Source organism: Macaca nemestrina, chromosome 12 (genome assembly GCF_043159975.1).
Source record: "Macaca nemestrina isolate mMacNem1 chromosome 12, mMacNem.hap1, whole genome shotgun sequence".
Classification (NCBI taxonomy): Eukaryota; Metazoa; Chordata; class Mammalia; order Primates; family Cercopithecidae; genus Macaca; species Macaca nemestrina.
Genome location: NC_092136.1, coordinates 98460246 through 98477218, shown reverse-complemented (window position 1 = coordinate 98477218; position 16973 = coordinate 98460246). Strand labels below are relative to the sequence as shown.

At 33.2% G+C, this 16973-nt stretch overlaps 1 long non-coding RNA gene across 5 annotated transcripts in view; it reads right to left on the bottom strand.

Annotated features, from left to right (window-relative positions):
* Positions 1 to 16973, bottom strand: part of LOC105484299 (uncharacterized) — a 518018-nt gene that overhangs the window by 44276 nt on the left and 456769 nt on the right. Inside the window, exon 8 of one of the 5 annotated variants that reach the window (XR_988856.3) lies at positions 5918 to 6439. The exons of the other annotated variants lie outside the window; for them this stretch is intronic. This is a non-coding gene — a long non-coding RNA (uncharacterized lncRNA). Of the gene's footprint in view, positions 1 to 5917; positions 6440 to 16973 lie in introns of those variants that run through there. 5 annotated transcript variants of the gene reach the window in all.

The window sequence follows — 16973 nt, the reverse complement described above, 5'->3', positions numbered from 1 at the left end:
GTATTCTACAAGGCTACAGTAACCAAATAGCATGTGGTCCTGGTACGAAAACAGACACACAGACCAAAGGAACATGTTAGAAAACCCAGAAAAAAAGTTGCACACCTACAACCATCTGATCTTCCACAAAGGTGACAATAACAAGCAATGGGGAAAGGAATTCCTATTCAATCAATGACTCTGGGATAACTCACTAGCTATGTGCAGAAGATTGCAACTGGACCCCTTCCTTTCACCATGTACAAAAATCAACTGAAGATGTATTAAAGACTTAAATATGAACCTAAAACTACAAAAACCCTAGATGAAAACCTAGGAAATACCATTCTGTACATAGGCCCTGGCAAATGTTTCATGACAAAGTCTCCAGAAACAATTACAACAAAAAACTTGATAAGTGGGATTTAATTAAACTAAAGAGCTTCTGCAGAGCAAAAGAAACTAACAACACAGTAAGCAATCTACGGAATGGGAGAAAGTATTTGCAAACTATGCATCCAACAAACTTCTAATATGTACAATTTCTACAGAATGTAACAACAAGAGAAAAAACCATTAGCAAATGGATAAAGGACATGAACAGACACTTCTCAAAAGAAGACATACACACAGCCAGTGCACATATGGAAAAATGTTCAACATTACTAATTAATATAGAAATGCACATCAAAACCACAATGAGATACCATCTCACACCAGTCAGAATGGCTATACTGAAAACAAAGAAGGCTGGGCATGGTGGCTCACGCCTGTTATCCCAGCACTTTGGGAGGCCAAGGCAGGTGGATCTGAGGCTGATCAGAAGTTCAAGACCAGCCTGGTCAACATGGTGAAACCCCGTCACTACTAAATATACAAAAACTAGCCGGATGTGGTGGCAGGCACCTGTAATCCCAGCTACTCAGGAGGCTGAGGCAGGAGAATTGCTTGAACCCAAGAGGCAGAGGTTGCAGAGAGCCAAGATAGTGCCATTGCACTCCAGCCTGGACAACAAGAATGAAACTTCGTCTCAAAAAAAAAAAAAAAAAAAAAAAAAGCAAAAAAACAAAACAAAACAAAAAAACATTTAGAAGAAACAGATGGTGGTTTCAGAGAAAGGGAATGTTTATATACCACTGGTGAACATGTAAATTAGTTCAGCCACTTTGGGAAGAAGTTTGGAGATTTCTCAAAGAACTTATTTAAAAAAGAACTACCATTTGACTCATCAATCCCATTATTGAGTATATATCCAAAGGAATATAAATTATTCTATCATGAAGACATATGTACTTGTATATTCATTGCAGCACTGTTCACAATAGCAGAGACATGGAATCAACCTATGTGCTCATCAATGGTGAAGAGAATAAAGAAAATGTTGTACATATATGCAATGGAATACTCTGCAGCCATAGCAAATAATAAAATCATGTCCTTTGCAGCAACTCGGATGCAGCTGGAGGTGATTCATATCCTAAGCAAATTAACATGGGAATAGAAAACCAGATACCACATGTTCTCACTTACAAGTGGGAGGTAAACATCACGTGCACAGGGATACAAGGAAGGGGACAAGAGACAATAGGGTCTACTTGAAGGTGGAGGGTGGTAGGAGGGTGAAGATCAAAATATTACCCGTTTGTTACTATGCTCACTACCTGGGTGACAAAAGAATTTGTAAACCAAACCCCTAGTGACACAAAATGTACCTGTGTAACAAATCTGCACATGTACTCTCTGAACCTAAAATAAAAGTTGGAAAAAAACAAAAAAACAAAACTCTAAGAAACAAAAGAAATATTTTAGAAGAGAAGAAGATAGAATTTTTGTTGTTGCTGTTATCAGTTGCCTACATATTTGCATACAATCATGACTGTATTATTTCTTAATAAGATGAAGGTAAAGATTAAGAAAAAATACATAGTATACTTCTAAGAGTCTCAGTATTGTATTTCACCATATTTAGTTACACTGAGAAGCGTATTTAAACATGTCTACCCTTTATGTATATCATAATGACTTCCAACAAAAATAAACTGAGCATAACCTAAAGGGTTTTAATAAATGACTTCTCTTTTTTCATACTCCTGTATCCAAGTGCAGGGAATAGACAGATAACATAAGGATTGAGTCCAAAGTATTCCAGATGGCCAGCATCATTTTTACAATTCACAATTTCTAATTTATATAAACAGAATCACAATAAGGTCAAACTAATCAGCGTTTTAGTTTAGTGTTTGTTTAGCATTTTGTTTTTGTTAATTTAATCGATTGATAGGCACATGAAGCATATGTTCCACTCATTTTATTATTTTTTAAAGGCACCTGAGGAATCAAAGATGGCCAACATATCAATATCTTTAACACTATCTGGTTTTTAAAATATTTAATATTCCTATTTTCTTCTAATGTGTTTTACTATGGAAAGGTATCATGCAACGTCACTTCTTAGTGCAACAACTGACTCATGTTGCTCTCTTCTGGGTTGTCATCTGTTGTGCATTGGAACTCAGAAGTAACTCTAAAATGTCACACTAGTTAGGGAGAGATTTTAAGGTAAAAAGGAGAAAAAAATACATTAAAACATGTCAGAGAGAAGAGAAGAAAAAATTTAAATCCCTTATCCTTGCATTATTTTATGAGCATGCAAAGGCCTGGTGCATTTGCTAGATAAATTTAGTGAGTGGGTTTGTATTCAAGTGAACTGGTACTTTCCCACTCCCCTGTTGGTCTCCCTTCTCATGAGGTAAATATAGAAGCAACTTCTTCAGTGCAATAAACTTAAACTCTGGCATCAGGAAATCTGGATTTTTGTGGCAGCTACTGATAGTTGTTTGAACATGTCAACTGCCAAATACCTAGAGACACTGGGCCCAAGTGAAGACACACTTTCCACTCCTGGCATACTGGAAGCCACAACTTTCATGAAAATCTGAGTTTGGTACAACACCCTTAATGGGCTGAAGGTGTTGGACCAAACCCAATCATACTTCCTGTTTTATAATAATTTTCACAGGGTACATCCACCCCCTCATTTGTAAATGCTTCTTTCTCTGTTCTTCATGTTCAAGCAAACCAATGGGCTTATCAAATAAAAAGGAATTGGTTCACTTAAAAGATAAAAGAGTCACGTAGTTAATCACATCCTTACGTAAGTGCCCACAGGGGGAAGAAATGCAGAAGCATATCACAATCATAATACAAGACCTAACATCTGGATACACACACTTTTTGAATATAATTGAATACACACACACACACACACACACACACACCCCCCTCACTACACCAGATATTACTTAAACATCATTCAATACTTGTTCCATTCAGATATGCATTAGATGTTTTTTCTTCTCAATTTGTTGTTGGATCTTAAGTATGTACTACATAGATTTTGCTGAATCACAAGCAAAAATAAAAGCTATGGATAACAAGCAAAAGAGTCCAAATATAAAACAGAAAAAAAAAAAAAAAACTTGATAAGCCCAGTGGCCTACTTGAGCACACAGAACCAAAAGAAATATTTATTAACATCTCTCCTCCTCCTTTCAACCTTATAATAAATACAGTACCAACAAAAATTCAACAGCTGAAATCTTGTTGCTCATTCAAGGTTTGCTTGGTTACCGAGGTTTCCAGCATATATTAGCTTTTAAACTCATGAATCTCAGTAGAAGAATAAACTTACAATTTGATTAACATACACTCGGGTTTTCTGTTTAGCAAAAGATTGCTACATACCTCTGGCTGATACATAATCTGTCATTCCAGAAACTCCCTTCAATTCTCAATTAGAACATTTAATTTTAATTTTGTGAGAGGACTTTCTATGGGTAAAGTTGTACTTCTTGCAATTAACTTATCAAGTCATTGCTATGTGTCAGGAGGTAATCTTTGCTGATTATCTATAAATTGAAAAGTACAGTTTTAGGTATCTTTAGGATGGGAGAGTGATATTCAGAAGAGAAAGATAACTGGTGAGAGTTAACTGTGATTAAAAGGAAATAACTGTATCACAATCACACTTTTTAAAAGAGCAAACTAGTGCTTTTTTCAAATTACTAATCCCAGCTACCCTATACGATAGATAAAATAATTTCATTATTCTGTCTGTTTCTCTCTCTTATCCATAGATGCAAACGCATGCACGCGTGCACATGTGTGTGTGTGTGCATGCGCACACACACAATTTTTGCATAGGTTATATATATTGAGAGAAAAGAAAAAGGAGCTATTTAAAATAGCAGCTATTGACTTTTGGGAAGTTAATTACAGTATTACATCAATTTTAAGAAGTGGAATTTAAAAAATTAGATCTCTTTAATAAATGACATTTTACAATAGCTGTCAGCCAAATGGCTGTAGTATTACAGTTTTTATTCCTGATAGCATAACCAGACAATTGTATTCTCAAAAATTCAGTAATCAAAGCACTTAAGAATGATGAGTTTAAATAGCAGTACTGTTTGTTTCTGAAAACCTCCAATAGGATACTTTGAAAAGAAAACCACAACTTCAAAAGTTTGCAGATTTATCAGGATCTTGGAAGAATATCTTTTAGACTTATACTGTGTAGTAGTGAATATTGAGCACTTAAAATGTGGCTAGTATAAATTAAGACAATTTGTAAGTTAAAAATACAGAATGTCAAAATACAGTACATAATAGTACGTAAAAATAACATAAATATTTCAGTACAACTTTTTAATATATATTACATGTTGAAATGATAAAATATTGAATAAATTTGCTTAAGTAAAATATATCATAAAATGAATCCCATCTGTTTTACACTTTTATATGTAGTAATAAGAAAACTTAAAATTACACACATAGCTCCCATTATATTTCTATTCCACAGTTGCTTTAGACTATATGGATCATTTTTTGCAACACTGCTGCATCAGAAATATTTTGATGGGCCAAAAGATATTATATGGAAAATATAGACATTTATGGCTGTGAGCCAAATAATAATTCTGAAGATTCTGAATGTGAAAGTAATTTTTGAAAAAAAATTTTTTACCTTAAGGGTTTGCTAAGTATGGTCCTTGATCTAAATCCATCTTCCACTTGTTTTAATAAATAGATGTTTAGTTGAACACAGACATATATATGAGTTTACATATTGTCTATGGCTGTTTATGTTTTACAATGGCAGTTTTGAGGAGTTGTAATGGAGTCATTATGGCTGCACAGCAAAGTATATTTACTATGACTCATCACAGAGAATGTTTGCTGGACTCTGCCTTAAACAATTGATTTTGTTTATATTTTACTTTTTAATATTTGCATAGAAATGATACAACTGTATGTAAACACATAAGTAGATAATGAATCCTAAATAATAAAATATGATTAGGCAATTATTTCATCAGCATTTTTATGTTAGGTCTTATAAGACAATGTTTTGTGTAACTTCATGTCTGAGAATTGATTAATAATACTTATGTCAAGAAAAGATTACTTTCTATTTCTATAAATAAATATACAAGTTTTATTTGCTTAGTAAATACTTACTGAGACATTTATATATATTAAGCATTTTAAAATAAATACATAAAATAGATTTTAGGGAACAAGTTTCTATATTTCCAGAAACTTGCAATCTAGAAGGAGAAAAGCAGAACACACAATTGCAGGGGGTTAAATGGCATGTAAATTAAAATGCAAGTGTAAGGAAAAGGGGGTTTCCTAAATTTGGTGATGGTTAATAACCTTAATGTCTCAGAAAGAACACTAGAAAAAATTCCAGTAGACTCAAAAACACTAGTATTGAATAAAAAGAAAATAAAAATGTATTAGAAAGTATGACATCAACAGCACAGGCAACGAAAGAAAAGATGGATAATTTGGTCTTTATAAACATTTTTTAAATTGTGTATTAAAACACTATTAACAGAATAAAAAGGCACCCCACAAAATAAGAAACCTATTTTTGCAAATCATGTATCTGATAATGGGTTAATATCAAAATATATAAAGGACTCAAAACTCAGTAAAATAAACAGTCTGATTTAAAAATAGGCAAAGGACTTGAATAAACATTTCTCCAAAAAATAAACACAAATATCCTATAAGCACATTAAAAGATACTCAAAATCATTGATCATTAGGGAAGGGCAAATCAAAAGTACAATGAGGAATCACCTTACACCAATGAGAATGTCTGCTACCAAGAGAAAAGAAAACATAAAATAGGTGTTGAAAAGACTATGGAGAAATTTGAAGCCTTGTAAACTACTGGTGAGGAGGTAAAATGGTACAGAAAGTTACGGAAAATAGTGTAGTGGTTCCTCAACCTTTTAAAGTATAATTACCATGTGATCCAGCAATTCCACTTTTAGGTATGTAGTCATAAGATGTGAAAACCTGAGCTCAGAGGGATATTTGCACACTCATGTTCGTAGCAGCGTTAATCACAAGAGCTAGGATATGGATGCAGCCCGAGTTCCCACTGAAAAATGAATGGATAAGCAAAATGTGGTACATATATAGAATTGAATATGATTTATCCTTAAAAACAAAAACAATTCTGACATATCACAACATATATGAGCATGGAGAACATTAAACTAAGTAAAATAAAACAATCACAAAATAAAGTAATTACAGTTAAATCATAGAGAAATCATATAGAATGGTGGTTTCCAGAGGATGGTGGGAGTGGAAAATGGGCAGTTGTTATTTAATTGGTATGGAGTTTTAGTCTTGCAAGTTGAAAGGACTCTGGAGAGGAATGGTGATTATGTTTGCATGAAAATATGAATGTACTCAATACCACTGTACATTGTACACTTAGTAAAGGTTCAAAATAGCAAATGTTATTTTATGTGTTTTTACTACAATAAAAATGGAAAATATATATGGAAAAAAATGTGAGAATTTTTAACTATTTTAGAAAGCAGAAATATTTTCTAAGACTCAAAATCCATAAGGCATAACAAGGTTAATAAGCTCAAATAGAAATTAAATGGAGGCATTTTCTTAAAGAAAAATATTATATACACAGTCTAAGAATGGTTGAAATTGGAAAAAATATTTACAGCTATTACTGTAAAAATAATTAAACAATGGGTAAATATTTACAACAATTTATAAAACAGTAAATACCCAAATGGCCAATAAGTAAATGGAAACTTAAATAACTTTATTGGTCATAAGAAAAATGAAAATCAAAATCACAATCACAGTGTGATTTAACTATCTATTTTCCTCAAGGACTAAATAGAAAAGACAAAATACACTAAGCATTGACAAGCATGCCAAAAAATTAAAAACTTCATACTATTAAAATTCTAGAAGAGAACTTCAGAAGAACCCTTCTATACATTGAGTTAGAAAAAAAAAAAAAAAAAAAACCACAACCAAGAACCCAAAAGCAGATACAAAAAAAAAAAAAAAAATTAAATAGGTAGGACTTTATTAAACTAAAGAGCTTCTGCACAGCAAAGAACAAACAGAAAACCAGTCAGCAGAATAAACAACCCACAGATTGGAAGAAAATCTTCATAATCTATACATACCACACAGGACTAATATTCAGAATCTATAGCGAACTCAAACAAATTAGCAAGAAAAAAAAAAAACAAATCTCAAACAAATCCCAGCACTTTGGGAGGCCTAGGTGGGCAGACTACCTGAGGTCAAGAGTTTGAGACCAGCCTGGCCAATATGGTGAAATCCCAACTCTACAAAACTACAAAAATTAGCTGGGTGTTGTGGCGGGTACCTGTAATTACAAATATTCAGGAGGCTGAGGCAGGAGAATCACTTGAACTCGGGAGGCAGAGGTTGCAGTGAGCCGAGAATGTGCCATTGCACTCCAGCCTAGGCAACAAAGCGAGACTCTGTCTCAAAAAAAAAAATCAAAAAGTGGGCTAAGGACATGAATAGACAATTCTCAAAAGAAGATATACAAATGACCAACACACATATGAAAAAAAACTCAACATCACTAATGATCAGGGAAATGCAAATCAAAACCGCAATACGATACCACCTTACTCCTGCAAGAATGACCATAATAAAAAAAATCACCTATAATAATGTTGGCGTGGATGCAGTGAAAATGGAATGTTTCTACACTGCTGGTAGAAATGTAAACTAGTAGAACCACTATGGGAAACAATGTGGAGATTCCTTAAAGAACTAAAAGTAGAACTACCATTTGATCCAGCAATCCTACTATTGTATATCTACCCAGAGGAAAAAAAGCCATTATATGAAAAAGATACTTGCACATGCATGTTTATAGCAGCAAAATTCACAATTGCTAAAATATAGAGCCAGTCCAAATGTCTATCAAACAAAGAGTGGATAAAGAAATTGTGAGATATATATATATATATATATATATATATATATATATATATATATATACACACACACACACACACACATACACACACAACAGAATACTACTCAGCTATAAAAATGAATGAATTAATGGCATTTGCAAACTGGATGGAACTGGAGACTATTATTCTAAGTGAAGCAACTTAGGAATGGAAACCAAACATCATATATTCTCACTCATAAGTGGGAGCTAAGCTATGAGGCTGCAAATGCATAAGAATGATACAATGGACTTTAGGGACTCGGGAAAGGGAAGGAGGTGATGGAGAAAAGACCACAAATTAAATTCCGTATATACTGCTCAGGTGATGGGTGCACCAAAGTCTCACAAATCACCACTAAAGAGCTTACTCATGTAACAAAATACCACTGGTTCCTTAAAAATCTATGGAAATAAAAAGGTTAAATAAACAAATAAATAAATAAACCTTCATACATTGTTGATGGGAGTTAAAATTAGTACAACCTGCCTTTATTTGTTTGGGCTGAGTAAACACAATACAACACAACACAACAAAACAAAACCATAACTGGGTGGTTAAACAACAGACATTTATTTTCTCACAGTTCTGGACACTAGATACATGATCAAGTGCCAGCAAGTTTAGTTTCTAGTGATGGCTTTTTTCCTGGATTTTAACAGTAGCCTTTTCACAAGGCCTTTTCTTGGTGAGTATGTCTGGAGACAGAAAAAGCAAGCTCTCTAGTGTCCCTGCTCATTAAGACACTAATTTTCTGTAAAATAAGGGTTCTATGCTTCTAATAATCCCAGATAACCTTCATTCCTTCCTTACACAAATACAACCACATTGGAGGTAAGGGCTCCAATGTATAAATTTTGAGGGTACACAACACACAATTTAGTTCAGTGCACAACCACCTTGAAAATTTTTTTGGCATTGCATAAAGAAGCAGATTGCAAATATTGTCTATGATTCAGAAATTCCACTTCTTAGTGTATACTCAATAGATAAAGTTTCATTTCATTAAAAGCATACTTTAATTATTCAAGAAAGCAATTAATGATAATCCTAAACTATAAATTAACTGAAATGTCCATCAGCAGTAAAGTAAATTAGACCAATGAATTTTGGTCTCTTCACATAATGGAATACTGTAACTCAATTACAATAAATTAGCTACCACAAAAAGCAAAATTTCAAGAAACTACAAATATAAATTCAGTGATAAATGAGAGACAACTGAGTACATGTGATATGGTTCAACTTTTATGAGATCTGGAAGGTGTAAAAACAAATCTGTGATTCTAAATGTCATCATAGTGCTTGTGATTCAGGTGGTAAGGGGAAGTTGATAAACCATGAACATTGATCTAAAACACCTGAGGTAGTGTTTAATATTGATGAAACATACACCACCACATCTAGTTCGTGAAAACTTTAAGTTCTACACATGTGATATAGGCAATTTGTTGTATTTATATGATATTTAAACAAAATTGTTTCTTTAATTGTTAATGCAGTAAAGAAATATTTTATGTTATACTGTACTTTGTGGTTAATTACTATGCATTCAAAATTGTTGATCCAATTTATTTCAGTCAATAGTAAAATTTTCATTAAGAAATAACATTATGAGGAGGTAGAGTAAGATGGTGGAAAAGAGCCCTCCAGTGAGTGCCCCTTTTCCCACATACACAAAAAAAGAACAATTTGAACAAATATCCATGTAATAAAATACATTCACAAAAGCTAGAAAACAAAATGAGGGATTATGGTACCTGGTTTTAGAAAAATAGTAAGAAAAGGCACATTGAAAAGGATAGAAAGGACAGTGTAACGCTGCCTACATAATCCCTGACCAGCCCCAGGAAGCACAGTGAAGAGAGAGACTCCCTCCACTTGATGGAGAGAAAGGAAAATGAGAGAGGGACTTTGGGAATCCAGTGCACTTTCTCCTGGTGTCCCTGCAGGCTCATTGATTTAGTGACCTCACATACTGTGAGATAATTTCATAAACAAGGTCTTAGGGCATCCTCCAGGGCTGAAACAGCAGCAGTGATCATTGACTTAGGAAACTAAACAGTCAGTACCCTATGAATTCCTGGAAAGTTCTTTGAAGACGGACAGGTACAAACAAGGACAGACTGTGAAGACAGGAATAAATGTAAAATTCTTCAATGTTCAGACATTGATGTACACCCATAAGCATCAAGAATATTTAAGAAAATATGCCCTAGCCAAACATACTAAATAAAGTGCTAGCAACTTACCCTTAAGGGATGGAGATATGTGATCTGTCAGATGGGGAGTTTAGAATAAGTATTTTAAGAAATTTGATGAACTTCAAGAAAGTACACAGAAATCTTTCAGAAATTTATTAGAGAAATTTAAGAAAGAGATTAAAATGATTTTTAAGGTATCAAACATAATGAAAAATAGAGCAAATAACTGAAAAATGCATTAGAGGGTCTCAATAGCAGAATATATCAAATAGGAGAAAGAATGTGTGAGCTTGAAGACAGGCAATTTGAAAATATACAGTTAGAAGAGAACAAAACAGAACAAAGAAAGCTTATAAGATCTATGGCATAGCATCAAAAGAGCAAATTTAAGAGTTTCTGGCCTTCAAGAGGAAGTGAACAAAGGAAGGGTAGGGATAAAAAGCTTACTCAAAGAGACAACTTTCTGAACCTAGAGAAACGTGTGTGTATATATATATATGTGTGTGTGTGTGTGTGTGTGTGTGTATATGTACAGGAAGGTGAAAGATTGCCAGTCAAATTCAAACCAAAAAAAGACTACTTCAAGAGCATAATAATCAAACTCTCAAGGGTCAATGAAAAACACACGATTCTAAAATGAGCAGGAGAAAAGAAGGAAATAACATATAAAAAAGCTCCAATATGCCTGGAAGCAGACTTCTCAGAGGAAGGACAGGAGACAACATTCAGAATGATGAAGTAAAATAAAACAACAACAACAAAAAAAGAAACACCCCACCACAGATAATGCTGTATCTAAGAAATCTATCTTTCAGTCATGAACGAGAAATAAAGACTTTTCCAGGCAAAGAAAAGCTGAGGGAAACCATCACCACCAAACCTCTCTTACAAGTAAAAGCCAAAGTTCTTTATTCTGAAAGAAAAAGATGATAAAGTGTATGAAGAAAACATCTTCAGGGATACAACTTACTGGTAAAAGTAAGTATATAAATTCAGAATACTCTCAGTGTAATTGTGGTGTGTATATCACTAATATCTTTACAGTATAAAGACTAAAAGGCAAAACTGTAATTACAAAAAAGACAATAATTGAACAGATAAACAATATAAATATGTGAAAATTGAGACAAGTCAAGATGTAGGAGAAATGGAGTTAATGTAGAGGGTTTTTAAATAGTTTTTGTTTGTTTTCTTTATATTTTGTGATCAGTGGTAAGTTGTCATTAGTTAAAAATAACTTGTTATAACTCTAAGATGTTTTCGGTAAGCCTCACTGTAACCACAAGGGAAAACCTATTACTGTTACATCAAGAATAAAAAGGAAGAAAATAAACCAGATAAAATCACTTAAGCACAAAAGACGACAGAGGAAGAAAGAAGTTACAAAGCAACCACGAAACAAGCAACAAAATGACAGTAGTAAGCCATTACCTATCAATAACGACCAATTAAAAGACACACAATGATTGAATAGATTTGAAAAAAAAAAGACTCAACTATATGCTGCCTACAGAAAATTTACTTTACCTATAAATATGCAAATAAACTGAAAATGAAGGGATGAAAAGGGTATTCCATGCAAATTAAAACCTAAAAGAGCAGGAGTAACTGTACTTATAGCAGATAAAATAGACATTATGTAAAAAATGGTAAAAAATCAAAGAAGGTCATTATATAAAGATAAAAGAGTCAATATAGCAGTGGAATATAACAATTGCAAATATATATGCACCCATCACTGGAGCACTTAAATATATAAAGCAATTATTAACAGACATAAGGAGAAAGATTGTCTGTAGCATAATAATAGTAGGGGACTTTCAATCCCGTTTTCAGCAATGGACAGATTATCCATATCAAAAATCAGCCAATAAATATTGAAGTTAAACTGCTCTAGACAAAATGAACCTAACAAACATTTACATAACATTCCACCCAAAAGCTGCAGAATACCCACTTGTCTCATCAGCACATAGAATATTCTTCAGGATAGCCATATGTTATGCTACAAAATAAGCTTTAACACATTTTTTAAAAATCAAAATTATGTCAAGAATCTTTTGTAACCACAATGGAATAACTAGAAATCAATCATAGGATAAGCTTTGAAACTATAAATATATGAAAATTAAATAATATGCTCTTGAACATATGCTCATGAGTAAATGAATAAATTAAAAAAGGAAACTTAAAATGTCTTTGAGTATTGGAAACACAAAATACCAAAACCTATGAAATGCAATAAAAGCAGTTCTAAGTGGAAAGTTTGTAGCAGTAATCACTTACATTAAAAAAATATAAAGATCTTGAATAAATAACCTATGCTTCACCTCCAGGAAGTAGAAAATCAAGGGAAAAACCTAAAACAAGGAGAGGAAAATTTATAATAAAGCTTAAAGCAGAAATAAATATAATAGAGACTAAAAAATATACAAGGTATCAACAAAATGAAAAGCTGGGTTTTAAACAGATAAAATTGACTGAAAATATCTATGAGTAAACTTAACCAAGGAACTGAAAGATCCCTGCAATGAAAACTATAAAACATTAGTAAAAGAAATTGAAGACATAAAGAAATAAAGAAATCCCACATGTTCATGAGATGGAAGAATTAATATTGATATAAAGGCCGTATTGCCCAAAGTGATCTACTGATTCAATATAATCCTTATATAAAAATCTTAAAATTTATATTGAAAATACAAAAGACCCCAGATAGCCAAAGCAATTTTGAGCAAAAAGAACAAGAAAGAAAGTATCGCCCTACCTGACTTCAAATTATATTATAAACATATAGTAATAAAGCTGCAGGATACAGGCATCAAAATAGACATATAGACCCATGGAACAGAATAGAGAAACCATAAATAAATCCATACATTTACTGACAACTGATTTTCAACAAAGGTACCAACAACAAACATTGAAGAAATAACAGTCACTCAAAAAATAGTGCTGGAAAAACTGGATATTCACAAGCAAGGGAATGAAACTAGACCCCAATCTCTCAGACTAAACAAAAATCCGTTCTAAATGGATTAAAAACTTAAATGTGACATCCAAAACTAAGAAACTATTAGTAAATAACAAGAGAAATGCTTCATGGAATTAGACTGGGGAAGAAATTATCGGCTAAGACTACACAAAAGCACACGCAGCAAAAGCAAAGACATATGGAATTACTACCAAATTATTAACTATGACATTATTACAAACTAAAAAGTGTCTCCACAGGAAAAGAAACAAACAACAGAGGGAAGAGACAACCTACAGAATGAGAGAAAATACATGCAAAATATACATCTGGTAAGGAATTAATATCCACAACATATAAGGCACCCAAATAACTCAACAGCAAAAAACCAAAAACAATCCAATTAAACAAGGGCAAAAACTCCTAACAGACATTTATCAAAGAAGACATAAAAAATGGCCAACAGGTATGTACAAAATTCTCAAAATTGTCAGTCACCAGGGAAATGCAAATCACAACCACAATGAGATAGGACTTTACTCCTGTTAAATTTGCTATTATCAAAAATATAAAGGATAAGAATTGTTGGCGAGAATGTAGAGAAAAAGAAACACTTCCATACCACTGGTGGGAATGTAAATTATTATAGTCATTAGAAAAAAACAGTAAAGAGGTTCCTCAAAACCTCTTTATTTTTATTTTAAAAATAAAACTACCATATGATTCAGCCATCCCATTAGTGGGAATATATTCAACGAAAATAAAATCAATATGACAAAGAGCTACTTTACTCCCACATTTATTGCTTCACTGTTTACAATAGCCAAGATATAGAATCAACCTAAGTGCTCATCCACAGATTAATAGATAAAGATATACATGTATATTTGGAGACGGAATCTTGCTCTGTCACCTAGACTTCAGTGCAGTGGCACAATCTCAGCTCACTGCAACCTCTATCTCCTGGATTCAATCAATTCTCCTGCTTCAGCCTCCCGAGTAGCTGGGGCTACAGACGTGAGCCACCATGCCCAGTTAATTTTTACATTTTTAGTAGATGGGGCTCTACTAAATATATATATATATGTATGGACAACAAAACACTATTCAACCGTAAAACAGAATGAAATCCTGTCAATTGCTTCAACATGGATGAACCTGGAGGACATTATGTTAAATGAAATAAGCCAGGTAGAGAAAGACAAACACCACATGATTTCATTCATAAAACTGATCTCATAGAAATAGAAAGTAGAGGCCAAGTGTGGTGGATCACACCTATAATCCCAGCATTTTGGGAGGCCAAGGCTGGTGGATCACCTGAGGTTAGGAGTTCGAGACCAGCCTGAGCAACATGGTGAAGCCCCGTATCTACTAAAAATAAAAAAAATTAGCTGGGCATGGTGGTGCACACCTGTAGTCCCAGCTACTCAAGTGGCTAAGGGAGGAGAATCGCTTGAACCTGGGAGGTGTAAGTTGCAGTGAGCTGAGATGGTGCCACTGCACTCCAGCCTAGGTGACAGAGTGAGACTCCATCTCCCTAAGAATAAAAAAGAAAAAGTGGAGAGTAGAATGGCGGTTACCAGAAGGTGAGGAGGAGAGAATGAAAGGGGGCTGGAGAGAGGTTGGCAGACGGATACAAAGTTATAGTTAAACAGGAAGAATATGTTGTGGTGTTCTATTACACAGTAGGGTGACTATAGCTAATAACAATGTCATATTTATATTAAAATTCCTAGAAGAGAAGATTTTGAACGTTTCCACTGTAAAGAAATGATAAATGTATAAAGTAATAGATATGGTAATTGCCCTGACTTGGTCATTATACAATCTATGCTTCACACTAACCCCAGTAAATATGTACAATTATATGTCAATTTTAAATGAAACTTTAAAAAGATACAAAAGAACATTATGACTCTCAATAAAAATAAACGCTAGCTTTGGACTCATTTAAAGTTCCATTAAATTTGTGTTAATGGTATTTTCATAAGCACAAAATGGATTACACAGATAAAGGAAACAGTCAAGTATAATACAAATGTAAAAATCAAGCAATATTTTATAAAGTAGAAAAAGATGGAGTAACTGATATGGTAACCTAAGTAACAGCAAGAATACTGTAATCAATAAAATTATATTGCAGAATGCCACAAATAGAAGAAAATTACAGAAGCCAGGTATCACTGTAGATAATAGTAAACTTGGGGAAGATAATCATAAATAATTTCTGACTATATGAGAAGCCAGACTTCAGGACACTCCAAGCAGCATGGAATTCCCCATCTGCTTCTTATTTCAAAACCATAAGAAGTAGGTTTATCTGGTGAAAGGTTATACAGAATTATTCTAGTCATTTTGGAACTATGCTTAACTGAGTACTATAAAACTCTACGAGAATAAAAAGTAATAAAATGAAGGTCTACATCCTGAAGTGTGGGATCTCATCACTATTGATACCACTTAGCTCTCCGAAAAGTTGGAAAACCAGGATTATACCACATAGCAATATACTAGAAGATTTATCTTTCAGAAAGTAAATAAGAAAAATGCAAATACATATTATAACTGGATCTTATACAATGAGGAGTCTAGCCAGATGATGAGACTTATCCTTGTACTAGACCCCACACATAAACATAAAATGTTAGAACTCCCCTTTTTTTTCTTGGCACTACATCCCCAAATATAAACAGACACCAAAGGATCCTCAAATATGTGACAAAATTTCTAACCTTAATAATAGTAATAATAAAATACCAAAAATAAAGCCCTCACCGGATTTGATGTGTGTATATGTGGGTTTAAGTTTTGAGGAGATAAGATAGTCAACTGAATTTGTAATATAGAATGTTGGAGTCAAAGGAAGAACACAGAGAAAGTCCATAGTATAGACTAAAATGCATATATATCCTTTTGATTCTTTCACTGAACAAGAATTAATGCCTACACATTACAAAATTCAACAATGCTAGGCAAAGAACAAGAGAACTGTAACATCAATGAATACCAGAGCACACAAAAGATCAGGAGATGTTCAACTGCCCATTAGATTAGAGAGATCACATTGAGTACCTGGCCCATTCTCTGGATACCCAGAGATCACAGTACTTTATCCTTCCTAGAGTAAAAATTATTCAACAGCTGCCAATAAAATGATCAAGCTGGTTCTCAATGAAATTAAATGCTTTTTCAATACAAATTTTAACATTCTTAATTCAGGGTGGCATTATTTATATACTCAAAACATAATATTCACATGAATGAGATAATGAAAGTAGCAAACAGTTTCCAGTAGCCCTTAGAAATATGCTTAAAGATTTAAAGGAAATTATGAACATAAGGAGGAGAGAATTAAAACACTTAAATAAAGAAACAAATGAAATATAACTTCTAATATATTGGAATGACACCAGTAGCTAGTGCTGTATTGGAAACAGAACATTGAATTCCGCTACTGGCAGATTGTGTGTG